The 15,755-nt window shown below is 51.3% G+C and overlaps 1 protein-coding gene and 1 long non-coding RNA gene across 2 annotated transcripts in view; one reads left to right on the top strand and one right to left on the bottom strand.

The window, feature by feature from the left end:
* The window catches only part of RAB6B (RAB6B, member RAS oncogene family), a 74,262-nt gene that overhangs the window by 57,515 nt on the left and 992 nt on the right, over window positions 1-15,755 (bottom strand). The gene's annotated exons all lie outside the window — the stretch shown is intronic.
* Window positions 15,484-15,755, top strand: part of LOC144579930 (uncharacterized) — a 66,894-nt gene continuing 66,622 nt past the window's right edge. Inside the window, exon 1 of the long non-coding RNA XR_013528634.1 lies at window positions 15,484-15,726. This is a non-coding gene — a long non-coding RNA (uncharacterized LOC144579930). The remainder of the gene's footprint in view (window positions 15,727-15,755) is intronic.

Below are 15,755 nucleotides of genomic sequence, written 5' to 3'. Positions count from 1 at the left end.
AGATACCTTAAGGGTTACTTGAAAAACCTTAAGATATGACCAAACAGCTTATGTAGACTGCACACCTCCTCCCAGCCATAGTCAGCCCACTCATGTTCTGAATCCTCTCTGCTTCACTGAGCCTTCTCACATATACTTGGCAGCTTCAAAAAGGAGCAGGATCTCTCCTCCAGGACCTAAGAGCAGCACCAGTACCAGCTAGCTTTGAGCACTAGCCACCCTCCTCTTACAACTCAGAGAACAGGAGTCTACATCCTTAGTACACACAGTTACTCTCTGCCATAGCTTCCCTGGAGAGCTAGACTGGAGTGGGTAGAATAGAGTCTATCTCAATTGGTTTGAGGCTCAACCCAACTCTGGTCAGACCCTACACAGGCCAAACCTGACTGTGCATTTGAGCGGTTGCATGGGTGCTGTGACGAATTAATTTATAGTGAGTATGTGTATGTTCTAGAGAAGGAAGAAGTTAAATTCCCACCACCATCTGATCTTTTGACAAGGCTGGTATTTATGTAATTTGGTAGCTTATTTAACTGATAGGAAGTCTTGACCCATCCAACTAGCATGAACTTTGGCAAAGTAATGTACATGCTCATCCTTTAATACCCAAGGTTTAACTGCTGGTAGTGCTGATGTTAAAAGCCTCAGGAATAGGAAAAGAAGGCTGAGGCAGTGAGAATGGGTAGACAGAGTATTGAGAGCGAAGCTTGTGTTTCCCAGGTTGTCAGCTGAGATCCAATCAGAGGGCCTGTTACAAGGCTAATGGGCCCATAACCCCCACCCATGATGACACAGCTGTGTCTTGGCCATGAGACCAAGCTTGCTCAGGCAGCCTCCAAACTGGAGGCTGATGTAGGCAAGACATCATCCCAGATGCCCACCCTCCTCTCAGAGGAACTTTTGGGCCTGGCAGCCACAGTGCTGACCTGCTAATCCAGAGGGCTCTGTGGTCTCCATGAACATAGGGAGCTGTCCCTGCACTTCTGCAGCCCCAGCTTGTCTTCCTGCCCTTGCATACACCCTCATACATCCTGCCAGCTGCTGCTCAACCTTTCTGCTTTGCCAAGGAGGAGGGGGACACAGACCCAGTCCCAGCCCCTGCCCCTGCAGAGCCAGGTAGTGAGGGGAGCACAAGGGGCAGAGTGAACTTCTAGACCTCATTTAGACAACAGAAAGAACCCTCCTCTTGACCCCAGAAGGACTCAATGTCACCTGCTCAGAATTGATTCGAGAGTAGGGATGGCCTTTCCAGTGAAGTTTAGAGATGATGACCATTGACTCTAGAGTGGAAAATGCACTTCAGATTCCAAGAACCCTGGGCCTGGGAGTAGGCGCAGGACCATCCAGCAGGCCAGGAGGCCCACTTTGTCTCTAGCCCTTATGGACTGAGACTGCTGGTCAGGGATCAGGGTCACCAGAGGGCCAGGCTGGGAGATAGATCAAGTGGAAGTGTGTCAATGTCCACATATGCCCCCCTGACTTGGATGCCTGGGCTCCAGGGCAAGGAGATGGTAGTACATGCTACAAGCACTTGGTCCCTAAGGCGCCCTTCTCAAAAGCAGCACCGCAGATGAGCCCTAGCAGAGACTGGAGCTGATCTTGTCAGAGGAAATGTGAAGCCACAGAAGAGGGGCCACTTGCCCAGGATCACACAGCACCAGGGTCATGACAAGACTCCAGCTCTTTCAGTGCACAGCCAAGGGCTTGACCTCAGAAATTGCCCTTTTTATTTCTGCTCTTGTCACTAGTCTGAGCCCAGAAGGCTTACCGACGCATTCCCATGTCATGAAGCCCAAATGGAAACACAACATGGGAAGTGCCAAGGAGCAGCAGAGAGTAAACCACACCAAAGCCTGGAGGCCCAGCTTCTAGAAGGATCACAGAGCAGAGTGGCCTCAGAAAACCGCATCATGGCAAGAAGGGCTTAGAGAATGTCTGGTCTAGCCCTGCATATCATAGAGGAAAAATCTGAGGCCTAGAAAGCAGCAGGGTTTACTCAGAACAGGAAGAAAGAACAATAGCTGATCAAGAACCAGGGCCTGGCCCCAGTGAGTGCTTCACAGGCTGAACCAGGCTGGCTGCTTAACCTGGGACAGGTCTCAGCTCTTCCTGGAAACTCCTATTCCTTATCTGTAAAATGAGGCCATCTCAAGTGTCACCTTCCTCTAAAATCTTCATCTCATCTGTATTAGTTATTTGTTGCTTTTAGCCAATACCAGCAATTTAGTGGCTTAAAACAATATATTAATACATTTATTATATCACAGTTTCCATGGGTCAGGAGTCTGGACATGACTTAACTGGATCCTCTGCTCAGCATGTCACAAGGATGTAATCAAGCTGTCAGCTGGGCTACATTTCTTTCTGGAGCAGGGAGTCATTTTCCAAGCTTGTGTGCTTATTGACAGAATTTGGTTCCTTGTGGTTGGAGGATTCCCCCCTCAGGGGCTCTTAGTTCCTGAAAGCCACCCACATCCCTTGCCACATGATCCCCTCACAGGCCCTCTCCCAAAAGCAGCTTACTTCTTCAAGGCCAGCAAGAGGAGTCTCACAAAGAAATATAATAATTGGAGGGACTATCCTGTCACCTTTGAACCTTTGCCATATAACATAATCTGATTGAAGGAATCCCACCCATCACCTTTGCCACACTCTATAGGCTACCAGCAAGTCACAAGTTCCATCTGCACTCAGGGGAGGAGCCTATGCAAGGGGTTGACTCACCTGGGGTCACCATAGGTTGTATCTACCATACCATCTCACAGTCAGGTTCCCAAGAGATGAAGCCTTTACACTACTCTACCTCTCTCCTGCTGTGGTGAACTGGACTGATCATCTAGAACAAAACCTCACCGATCTCTGCCTAAGACTAACGCTCTCCTAGCTGACCCTGGCAGAGGCTGACTCCTGCCTGTGCACTTCACTGGACATTTCCATGCTGCTCTATCCAGTTCTCCCACATCACACCTAGCCCTCCCCCAGGCAGAGGTGGATAGACCAGCAGACACAGCTGCCCAGACCACAGCTCCAGCTGAGAGTGGTCTTCTTGCTACATGATGGAGGTAGGAGAGGGGCCGAGTTCTTCTGGCTCAACATCTTGAGTGCTGTCCTCTTCTGACAAAGATGGGTGACAGCCAGGGTCAGCTGGCTAGCTAGGTACCTTTTCATGTCTCCAGCTCACTTCTAATCTGGTCAGCAGCCTGCAGTTTTTGGGCTGAACATAGGGGAGGAAGGGGAAACTTGAGGAATCAGAATCAGGGGAGAATTTCCAGATCCTGGTGCTACAAGTAGGATTTGTTAATATCTTTTAAATAATTTGGGAGTGGTTTCTCCCCAAAAAGAAACCCTTTGGAGGTTTTCTCTGTTCAGAGAAATGCAGAACCAAACAAAGATCACCTAGTGCCAAGACCTGAGCACAGCAGCCCAGAGACAGTCTGGGAATTGCAGGGTCACAGTGGGGAAGAGCCAGACAGCCTTGGGAGGAAGAGACAAAGCTCAGCCTGCTCCTCAAAGCCAGTGCTGGCAGCATAGAGGCAGTGTGCTGGAAAAACCCTCCCTCAACCTCCAAGGCAAGGTAAGAGCCCTTCTCTCTTCTCATTCCTCCTGCTTTGCTGGGCTAGAGCTCCTTATCTTGTCCTCCACACAAACACAGAACTAGTCACATTGTCCTGTGCCCTCATACTCATCAGTGGCTCCATGGGAACCTCCAGCCTTTAATTCAATTTGGTCAGAACCCTGGGATGGAAAGCACCCCACCTGGAGCTTGACTTACCCTGGCTCCCAAGGGCCCTGTGCATGGCCAACAAGCCCCAGTCTGTGTCTGGTAGGCAGCAGTGCCTGTGAGCCTGTCCCTTCCGTCTCAGCACTTCTCTGCATCTCTTTTCCCCAATGCCCCTTGCTTCCTGTTTGCCTTCTAACCCTCCCCCTTTATTGGACAAGGGAAAGAAACAAGAAACATGTTCTAAGTGCCTCACTTACTATTTAGTCTGTACAGTGCTTATTCCCCACTCACACACAGGGTCAGAAGAGAACATTTTCTCTTTCTTTCTCAGAATTAGCACAACCACTCCCAGAGAGAAAGGTTTTCCTTGTCTCTGGTGCACAGGCCACAGTTGCAGCTCTCCAGTCCTAGCAGATGGTCCTCCTCCTTCCTGCCCCAGGGTTGGGGGAAATGAAGGGACCAAAGGAGGAACAGGTCAAAGCTCGGCTGAGTTGTTTGTGGCCCAGCTTTCCAGACCAGTTTTTTTCTGGGCCAGCTGCTCCAGGCAGAAGAGCCACCTCTGCTGAGCACCAAGATGAGGGGACAGCTCTCCTTACTCACCCTGAACTCACAGACAGCCTAGCATTGCTCAAAGAGGCCAAGGGCAGTGACTAAGAAATGCTGTAATCATCGATACTCAAAACTAGGATGACTCCACATACCAGCTACCCTGGCAAAGGAATAACCAGGTGGTGCTCAGTAACCTCCAATGGGCACTGCCTGTACAGAACAGGAAGGGCAGGGAACAAAGGTCATCAGACCTTTGGAGGGTGGGGTTTCAGGCCTTAGAGCAGATCATGAGCTGACCCGTGAGCAGGGGCTACACCAATTGACCTGAACAGGCTGTCCACTCTGGGTTGGGGATGGGCTCAAAATGGCAGTCCCTGCCTCCACTCTGGCTCCCTGGCTTTCAGCCTTAGCTTTTTGTGCAGCCAGCTTAAGATGGGTTTCTGTTCTCCAAGGCATGGAAAGGGGCACTCCCTTATACAATGCTGCTCTCGCAAGTCCTTGGAGACTCCGGAGCTTGCGGGGTGATGGAACCCAGCAGACAGGCATAGGGGAAGACATCCAAGAAAGCAAAGGAAGTGATCAAGTGTCCACCGGAAGAGAAGTCCAGTGAGACAGGGAGGGACCATAACAGGGTCAGGAGGGGCTCACATACCTAATGATCAGAGGACAGGGGGACTCACACACCCAATGACCAGAGGATGGGGACTTACACACCAATGATCAGAGGATGGGAGACTCACACACCCAATGATCAGAGGACGGGGACTCACACACCCAATGACCAGAGGACGGGAGACTCACACACTCAACGACCAGAGGATGGGGACTCACACACCCAATGATCAGAGGATGGGGACTCAGACACCCAATGATCAGAGGACGGGGACTCACACACGCAATGACCAGAGGATGGGGACTCACACACCCAATGACCAGAGGATGGGGACTCACACACCCAACGACCAGAGGATGGGGACTCACATACCCAATGATCAGAGGATGGAAGACTCACACACCCAATGATCAGAGGATGGGGACTCACACACCCAATGATCAGAGGATGGAAGACTCACATACCCAATGATCAGAGGACGGGGACTCACACACCCAGTGACCAGAGGACGGGAGACTCACACACCCAATGACCAGAGGATGGGGACTCACACACCCAATGATCAGAGGATGGGGACTCACACACCCAGTGATCAGAGGACGGAGACTCATACACCCAATGATCAGAGGATGGGGGACTCACACACCCAATGATCAGAGGACGGGGACTCATACACCCAATGATCAGAGGATGGGGGACTCACACACCCAATGATCAGAGGACGGGGGACTCACACACGCAATGACCAGAGGATGGGGACTCACACACCCAACGACCAGAGGATGGGGACTCACACACCCAATGATCAGAGGATGGGGACTCACATACCCAATGATCAGAGGATGGGGACTCACACACCCAATGATCAGAGGATGGAAGACTCACACACCCAATGATCAGAGGACGGGAGACTCACACACCCAATGATCAGAGGACGGGGACTCACACACCCAGTGACCAGAGGAAGGGAGACTCACACACTCAACGACCAGAGGATGGGGACTCACACACCCAATGACCAGAGGATGGGGACTCACACACCCAATGATCAGAGGACGGGGACTCACACACCCAGTGACCAGAGGACGGGAGACTCACACACTCAACGACCAGAGGATGGGGACTCACACACCCAATGACCAGAGGATGGGGACTCACACACCCAATGATCAGAGGACGGGGACTCACACACCCAGTGACCAGAGGACGGGAGACTCACACACTCAACGACCAGAGGATGGGGACTCACACACCCAATGACCAGAGGATGGGGACTCACACACCCAATGATCAGAGGACGGGGACTCACACACCCAATGATCAGAGGATGGGGACTCACACACCCAATGGCCAGTTTCTGGTCACATGCAGCACCCAACCTGAGCAGGGAGCAGAGGGGGAGGAGTCCAGAAGGGCTGCCAGCAGTCCTGCAGAACACACATGAAAGGCCAAAGCAGTCAGGGAACCCAGAGCACTGTGGTGATAGGATGGAGAGGGGAGCTTAAAGGGGCCAGCTTCGGTCCATCTGGGTACAGTGTGGCCTTGCAAAGAGACAAGAGTCCCTCCCCTACAATCCTTCATTGTTCCTGAGGCCTCACACTAAGAGAAAGAATCAAGAAAATAAACATCTCCAGTGGAGCTGAGCTTCAGAACTGGATGGAAGCTTAAGCTTACAAGCCCTCTCTATAAATTCCATCCTCAGAATGTTTCTGTTCTGACCTAGTTCAGCCGTCTGGATCTCCTGCCTCCAGTCAGACCACATTCTACCTTCACCTTCTAATCCATTAGCATCTCCCTCTGGGTCAAAACCCCCCAGTGGATCCCCACTGCCTGCAGGGAGGCACTCCAGAGCCTGACCCTACTGACTCCTCCAGGCTCAACCCCTTCTCCCACCACTATTTCCCCACCTGCACCAGAATCCCACCACCCTGAACCATACCCAATTCCCCAGAAGCCCCAGGCCTTTCACTGCCTTGGCACAGTTGGGCCCTCTGCCTTCAGTGCCTCCCCTTGTCTGCTGGTGAGTTCCTGCTCACTGTGCAAAACCTCCTCCAGGAAGCCTTCCCTGACTCCTCCAAGCATATCACGCTCATAGTCTTGCTTGTGTACATAATATTCATCTTAATACTGGCTGAGATTTGCTGCCTGCTTATTGTGGGCCAAATACTGCTCTGCCCACCTTTCACACCTAAAGGCATATAACTCCAATGCCACAAAGCCTCCACCCTTACAGTCCACCCTGGAACTCCTTAGGGGAAGTAACAGAGCTGTGAATATGAGGTGCTATTCCCTGGAGCAGTTTTGGTGGCCCCAGAGGAGTGGGCAGGGTGAGTCTGTCCCACTTTTGGCCAACCTGTCTCTGAGGACAGACAGGGAGGGGGGGGAAAACACTGTCCAGGGAGTCAAAGGGTCCTGCCATCTGTGTAAAAGGCTTCACCTCACAGACATTCACTTTCTTTATAAAACAGCTCACAATACAGAAATGATCAATGATTCTCAAAACCTTGCACCCCACTTCTAATTCCCTCAACATATGCAAGGAGGGAGGGGATGGAGACTGTTGTTACTATTAACAAAATTACCTATTACTTGAGCTTTTATCTTGTGAGTTTTAATCACGTGCCATGAATTGATGCACTTGATCTTCCTGGTAATGATCACCCTACTGCACGGGTGAGGAAAATGAGCACTGTTGGTGCCAGTGCATACCAACACTGTCCATTTAGCAGGGGTGGGCTAAGGTGGAAGCCCAGGACACAGGAGGACCAACATGGTGATGGGGTGGGGGTGGGAGCTGGGACCGGGTCTCTAAGCCCTGCTTAGTCTGCAAGGGACACCATATACCCCTCTTGGCTCTGGCCTTTCTCTGCCCTCCCAGCCTACCACCAGGCTGTAGAAAGCAGTGCTGGGCTAGGAGTACCTGGGAGCTATCACTTGCCCTGTCATTTTCATCATGGTTCCTCTCTGTGCAGAAACAATACCTCCTGGAAGCGAACTGCAGGGCAGCCCTATCCCTGTTGCTTGGCAACCTGAGCCAAGCACATCATCAGGAGAGGGGAGCCAGCATGCCCCTCCCCCACATTGTGCCCCCAGGTCTGGTTGCACCCAGGTGTAAGTGGGCCAGGAATGCCTCTCAGGAGAGGAGGTGGTAGGAGTGGTAGGCTGGAGAGGATCCTGCATGTGGGATCCAGGGCAGTTCTGGGGGCAACGGTCGGCAGCACCCCTGATCCCACACCTCTCACCCCTGCAGCCCCTCTCACCAGCAGCAGGCTTGTCTCCAGGCTGGGAGTGTCACTGGCTTGGCCTCATACTCAGAGAGGGCATGGACCAGAGTTAGAGATCCACTGTCCCAAGGGGTCACACAGCCCAGCAGCCTTGAGAAGATATACTGAGAAAGCCAAGGCTGGGGCTTATCCAACACAGCCAGCCAGTGGCAGACCGGGGATAAAATCAGGATCTCCAGGGCCCTGGTATCTCCGGGCCTGGAGGGAGGATGTGGCCAGGAAAGGGTTACCCCAGAGTAGGTGGAAACCAGCCATTTAGTTTAACTGGTTCTTCCCTTGTTAGTAATTAGTTCTCAGCTAGAACCTTGGCAGTGGGCTGAGGGCTGACTTGGGAGGGATTTAGCTGCCCCCCATAGGCTCTATCAACTCCCTTCAAGCCACCCCAAATAAGCAGTTCATTCCATGAAAGAACAGAGTGCCTGCTGTGCAAGGCCAGCTCCCACAGGGAGACTCCACTTCCCTCCTCCCTGCTCAGGGCCCCGGAGGTTCCTCTTCAGCAAAGAGCTTGGCACAAACATTTCCCCTGAGTCATGCACAGCAGACCTCCTGTCCAAAGACCTCAGGGTTCTTCCGTCCCCTCCCCTCCAGTCCTGGGCCAGAGCCTGCCTTTGAGGCAAGAGGTCCAACAGTCCACCGTGTTTCTCACAGTGACCTGGGTCTGAATTCTAGTTCTGCCACACTCATAGTGAGTCCATGGGCAGAGCCAGCTCTCTCTGAGCCTCTGCCTCCTGACCCACAAAACAGAGATCATCCCACATCCATCACAGGGTGGCTGGGAAGACACAAAGTGCCTCGTGTGGAGCCTCCGGCACAGTGGCTGTTCAATAAATGCCATGTGAGTGAACTCATGTGACGAAGGACACAGGACGCCATTCTTTTTATGCATTTCCTGGAAGTAACCTTTGCTTTGAAAGCTCTACTCTGCCCTCAGGGATGAGGTATCATCTGTCCTCCTAAGGGACAGACTCAGGCCTGTCCCTTAGGTATATCAGCCCTTTGGGACAGGTGATGACTGGCCCAGAGCATGTGGTCTGGTCACCTGGGTTCCCTCTGTCCTTGCTACCAAGAGATCAGAATAAATAAGTTTTTCTACTAAAAATACATCACTTTATTAAAATAATAAATTATGCATATCAGTCAATATTTATTTTTTTTAAAAGACCTTACTTTGTTTAGGGCAAAAGTTATGAAAATAATGAAAACAATTTTGAAATCTCAAGCCCCAAGATATGGTAAGGAACCTCCTAGGAGTTCTCAGGAGTTGTGAGTCTTCATCTTTTCCTTCCCTTCTTCTAGGAAACAAAGACTGGCCTGCCATTCCAAGTTCCCAGGCCCTGCTTGGAGCCCCATTTGCTGGCAGCCTGTCTTTCCGCCCTAACAAAAGCTGTCCATCTCAGGGCGTGTCTGGTACTTCTCCCTGGCAACCTCCACCAGAGCTCCCCCGGCTTCTCTTCCCTGTGGTGAGAAATGGAAAAGGATGGCAGACGCCGAGAAAATGCCCAGCAGCTTTCCTGGTAGTCCGCCCCAAATGCTTATGAATTCTGCTGTTCTACCTAACCTCTCTCACCTTCCCCAATGGTTCTGCCCAATAATTTACCAAAACTATTCACACTGAAATCAGACAGCCCTACACATTCAATGGTTGATTCATTCAGCAACAATGGAAGACACGGGTGGGGAGGACAGGGAAAATCTGCAGTCTGAATGGGACACAAACGGTACCACCCTCGGGCCTGTCCCAAGCGAGTCTGCAATGTTGGGGCAACACCTATAAGGATAAATATTCATAGACTGATTTTAGGGATACAATAAGGAACAAAAGGACAAGAAGGTTTTATTTATTTATTCATTTAGTGACAGAGTTTTGCTCTGTTGCCCAGGGTAGAGTGTAGTGGTGCCATCTCGGCTCACTGAAACCTCTACCTCCTGGGTTCAAGCAGTCCTCCTGCCTCAGCTTCCCATGCAGCTGGGATTATAGGAAGGCGCTACCATGCTTGGCTAATTTTTATATTTTTTAGTAGAGACAGTATTTCACCATGTTGGCCAGGCTGGTCTCAAACTCCTGACCTCAAGTGATCCACCCGCCTCAGTCTCCCAAAGTGCTGGAATTAGAGACGTGAGCCACTGCACCCACCCTTATTTTGTTATAATTTAATGTGATTCATTATAATCTGGGGGCTCAAAATGATAATGATAATCAGATCATGCAAAAGACAGTAATTACTATCACATCTACACAGCCAGAACATATTCTAAGTTTTTTTTTTTCTCTGCTGGTAAGTTCTCTTGCTATGTATCATCAGAATTAAAGGTGCCACCTTCCTCTTATACCAACTACAGGTTAATTCTCCTGACATCTGTCTGACTCTCTCACTTACACACATTTCTTTAAACAAATAAAAAAGTAAAGGTTTTTACCCTTGCTTTTTAGGTTTTACCCCAATATCCACGAAGGGGCCCCTTCTTATGCCAGCCACTGTGGAAAGGAGAAAAACTGGGAAGAGAGAAAGCAAGAGCAGGAAGGTAAGGCTCAAAACAACAGGGTGATTTCCTCCAGATCTCAAAGCGAGCTCTGACAGGCTGAGGTCTGGTGTGTCCCTTCCCACCTCCGGTGGCCTGGCTATTCTCATGTATTTCTTCAGAGACTAGGAATGAGGAAGTGCCCCCAAGAACTTCAGGTTTTTTGAGATGAACTGTGAGTTGGGCATGCCCAGGGTTAAATGATTCAGCTGGGTGTGGTGGCTCACACCTGTAATCCCAGCATTCTGGGAGGCTGAGGTGGGCAGATCACTTGAAGTCAGAAGTTCGAGACTAGCCTGGACAACATGGTAAAACCCCATCTCTACTAAAAGTACACAAATTAGCCAGGTGTGTTGGCATGGGCCTGTAGTCCCAGTTAGGAGGCTGAGGCACAAGAATTGCTTGAACCCAGGAGGTGGAAGTTGCAGTGAGCTGAGATTGTATCATTGCACTCCAGTCTGGGTAACAGAGCAAGACTCTATCTCAAAAAAAAAGATTAAATGATCCAATCCTTCAGAAAAGATTCTTAGATGTTGCTTGTAAAAAAAAAAAAAAAAAAAAAAAAAATCTGCCTTGAAAAAGCAGCAGGTGTCAGGAATTTGAAATAAGAATCCTCTTTCAAAGCCACCTCAACTTCCTTCACTTTTAATCTACTGATGGGCCATCAGCAAATCTCACACGGTGAGGATAATCTCATCATTTTCAAATCAAGACATTTAATAAGCGCAAACCACCTGCAGGTGGGGAGAGGTGAAATGATGACTAAGACATAGTCCTCAGAAGACGCTTAAAATTCAATTAGGGTTTTTGTACCTAAAAAAGTTAACATTTAAAAATCCTTAGCTAACAGAGACAACAGACGACAGGTCACAGGAAAGCATATGACCGTATTTAAGAAATGTTCAGAGAAAAACAAAGCTGTGCCACGGTGTGTGGCCAGGTGGGCTGGTAGGCCAGGGCAGCAAGAGTGGAGCTGAGCTCCTCAGAGCAAGTGAGTCTGGAAGTTGGTGGGGAGGAGGAAGCTTCCTAGGAGGGGCTGCTGGCACATCTACCAGGCCAATGAAGGGCTCCGTGCAGGAGGGCAGGTGTTCTGTGGTGTGCTGGTAGGAGGGTAGGGGTCCGGATGGGCCAGGCTGTGGACAGAGGAGTGGGCCTTCCAGGCAGTGAGGGCCACTGAATGATCATTAACCCTTAACCAGAGAGGAATGGGCTGAAAGTGCAGGGACTGCCCCTCCTTAGTACCAGCAAGCCAGACATGAGATTCACCCGTGTCCTCCTGAACCTCCACACCATACACATCCACTTTCTTTCTTTATTTTTTGAGATGGAGTCTTGCTCCTATTGCCCAGACTGGAGTAAAATGTCGCAATCTTGATTCACCACAACCTCTGCCTCCCAGGTTCAAGCAATTCTCCTGCCTCAGCCATCCCAGTAGCTGGGATTACAGATGTGTGCCACATGCCTGGCTGATTTTGTATTTTTAGTAGAGATGGGATTTCTCTGTGTTGGTCAGGCTGGTCTCAAACTCCCAACCTCAAGTGATCTGCCCACCTCGGCCTCCCAAAGCACCCCATACACTTTCTATAGAACAGGGCAGAAGAACAGGCAAGGCCCTCTGCATAAGGTAGGCTCTTTCCAAGACCTACTTTCTACACACAGCCCAAGGACAAAGTAGTAGTAGCCTACTGCCTATAGGAGCATCCCCTGCTCTGAAGCCTACGGAAGCTGCCTCTGACACCAGGCCCCCCAGGCAGGGCAGGGGCCCTGCTCTAGTTTCCAATAGCAGCTGTTCTCTCATCATGGCTCTCATAGACCTTTACTGTAATTATACTCAGAAATGTCTGTGCTCCCAGTGGACTGTAAGTTCCAGGAGGGCAGGGATACTCTCAAAGAATAAATAAATAAACAGATAATGGAGGGAGGAAGGGAGAAGGAGTGGGGAGGGAAGGATAAATGAACAAATGACTAAACAACTGAACTGAACTGATCTAAAAGGTACTGCCTGCAGGGTCGCCTCATTGCACAGCTCCAAGGAATGCTATTCACATTATGCTCTAAATGGACAGCACCTCCAGCAGCACAATGCCAGGGGCAGAGCAGGCAGGTAAGTGGCTGGTCGGGGGGAGAAATTGGCCTGCTGGCCTCAGCTAGGAAAGCAAAGCAGACAGAGCTTTTGTGTCTCCATCCAATCCTCCTGCTTTCACTGGAAGAGTCTTGGGGAAGGGGGGGGGGGTCAGAAGAAGATAGTGCACAGCTGACACATCCCTCACCCTCCCTTCCCACCACACACACTGAGATGTGCCGGGTGAAGCCTGAAAGCCGACAGAATGCCATTAGAGCTTAGGAGGATGACATGGATCCCACAGGCCCACTCTCCTTCCTCAGACACCTGCTCCTGTTTGTCTTCTCTGGATACCATCAAATGCCCCAGTTAGGACTCGTATATGTCACCCCCCATGTTGCCTACCACTGCCATCAGCACAAGAGCATATCCACTAGGCCCAGAGAGCCATCTGGTACCAATGGGACTGCATAGTCTCCCTGCCACAAGGAAATCTCACCCTGGGTCCACAGCACCATCCCCACAATCCCAGACTGTGCCAGGCTGACACTGTCGACCAGCCTATACTCCATGGGCCAGAGAGACAGCAGTACCTCTGCTGCCAGGAGGGGGCTCTTTCACTGGTTTGAGGTATTTCCTCCAGAGTGGCTTCTCAAGGGCCTCCCATTCAAATCAGTTCCCTGGTATCTTCAAAGACCTGATGTCCACTTGGGATTATCCAGCCCAGGGTGTGCTCCATACCCTGGTCCATGCATGCCATTCCTCTTGGGAAGCCATTGCCCTTGCCCACCAGCCTAGAGAGATGCCACCATTATGCTAGATACAGGAAATAAGATAAAGCCACATCCCTCCAGCTCCTTCCCCTGGCCCCTCTCCAGGGGACTCGGCTCCTATCAGCAGGCCCATGCTGCTCTAGAAGACTCTGCTGAGCTCAGCTGGCCCATGTCCCCCATATACAGAAGGTAAAGGACCTCCGAGGTCATATAAAAAGGGAGAGTTAGGGTCAGGGTGAAGGCCAGCCCTTAGGAGGCTCTCTCCACTGCAGAGGATGCTGGCACAAATGGCCAACAGCTGCCAAACTGTGCAGGCAAGGTAGAAGAAGCGGCTGTGGAGGTGACTGCCCATCCCTACCTACACAGAGATGCACATCTGCCCCACCTAACTCAAAAGCTCTGTGAAACAACCGACTAATGACACAACAAACTGGCATCAGGCTTTTCAGGGCCTGCTTCAGAAGGCACCAGGGTGGCCAGCAGCCCATCTAATGGATGGCAGTGATTCTCTAATGACCATGTTCCAAGGGACCCCAACCCTGCTCCGGACCAACTAGTCGGCATTTCTACCGGTCACAAGCCCCAGCTCTAAGCCTGGACAGACAGCAGCAACCCTCACTTCCTCTCAGGGAGTCTCCTTAGTTGTCGGCTTTCCCAATTCAAGGTCATCTTACTTTACTCCACAATGACACGCTAGTGAAAAATACCAGACTGGAACAAGAGGTGGGGCTCCAGCGAAGAAGTAGGAACAACTCACAATGGCATTCTGGAACTCTGTGCAAGGCTTCCCCTTTCCCTGGGGCTCAGACTTCCCATGTGAACTTGTGGGAGAGGTGGTGGGTTCATTTCTTAGGCTTCAGCTCTCATTTCTGTCATTTTGGGAGCAAAGTCCTTCACCAGGGTAGGGTTCACCAGGGGCCTCAGTTCATCAGCGATTCTGAGGGAACCCAGATGTTCCCTCAGACTCACCAGAGACACTTTCTTCCCCAAACTCCTAGTCCCTTCTGAAGCTTGTGCAGACTTAGAATAAACAAATGTTTGTTGAGAACCTACCAGGGTCCAGGCCCTTTGAGAGGCACTAAGGAAACATGAAGAAGAGAACTGTCTTCAAGCGACCATTTTTCAGAGACAAAAAGTGAGTCAAAGAGAGGCCTCAAATTTTTCTAAAGATAACACAGCTAAGAATTCAACTCCCAGGCTGCCTGATCCCTGCAGGTTATCTCCTAGGGCTGCAGGCCCGGTGAGACTACCACTGGGATGTGAATACCACCAAAATCCCTTACACGCACAGGGAACGGTCAGCTCCATGAAACAGATCTATTAGAAACAGAAAATCAGAATCCAGGGCAAAGGCTAGCTGGCTGAGTGGATCTTGTCTGAAAGGCCCAACCCGGCCCCCAAACCCATCTCCATATTGGGCCTGGACACTACCTTCTAATGCCCTTCTCTGAAGCATCCATCTCAGGCAATGAGCATCAGCAGACAAGAGCCAGCCAGCCACGTGACCTCCATAACCCTCCTGTACACACAGCACAGTAGCACTGTTCCTGGCCCACCCAGGCCCAACCAGTCCTCCCACCATTCCCTTTCTTTTGGCCTCCCTTGTCAGAGAGGTACCAACCCAGGTGAACAGGACTGGTCTGCAGAGCCAGAGCTGGGGTCCTGATCCCCCAAGGACAGCATCCTCCCACAGCAAAGCTGACCAGGATTCAGCTTGTCTCCCGCAACCCACTGGAGGCCTCTGGAGAGATGCTCGGAAAGCCACTCCTTCCCACAGGTGGCAGAGAGCTCCCAGATCTTCAATCTGGGCTTCCCGCCTCAGAACCGACCTGGTTTTCAGAGACGTTTTTTTGGGAGGAAGCCGGGCAGCGGAGAAGCAGTCTCCCCTTCCCCCAGCTCTGGCCGGCTGCCACGGTGACCTCCCCTCCCCCAAGAAGGGCGGTGAGCTGGGAGGTGGGGGTGGGAAGAATCCACCGTAGCTCTCCGGAGGAGTGCTGGGAAGCAAGGCAGGGCGTGTCGCCTGGGCCTTTCTCTGCCCAGAGCCAGGTGTGAGGTGCCCCTGTATCATTCCCGAAATCGCCTGGAGTTGGGGGAGCCCTCACTGTCATTGCCCAGACCCCTGAGCATCAAGGAGGCTAACAAGCACGGGCGAAGGGCAGCGGGTCTAGAACCTTCTGTGCCGAGTCGGACCTGAGCCAGGGGAGGTAGGCGCCCGGTTCCCCATGGCCTGCAT

This window comes from Callithrix jacchus, chromosome 17 (genome assembly GCF_049354715.1).
Source record: "Callithrix jacchus isolate 240 chromosome 17, calJac240_pri, whole genome shotgun sequence".
In the NCBI taxonomy this organism is placed as follows: domain Eukaryota; kingdom Metazoa; phylum Chordata; class Mammalia; order Primates; family Cebidae; genus Callithrix; species Callithrix jacchus.
The sequence above is the reverse complement of the archived record's forward strand: the minus strand, read 5'-3'. Positions and strand labels throughout refer to the sequence as shown.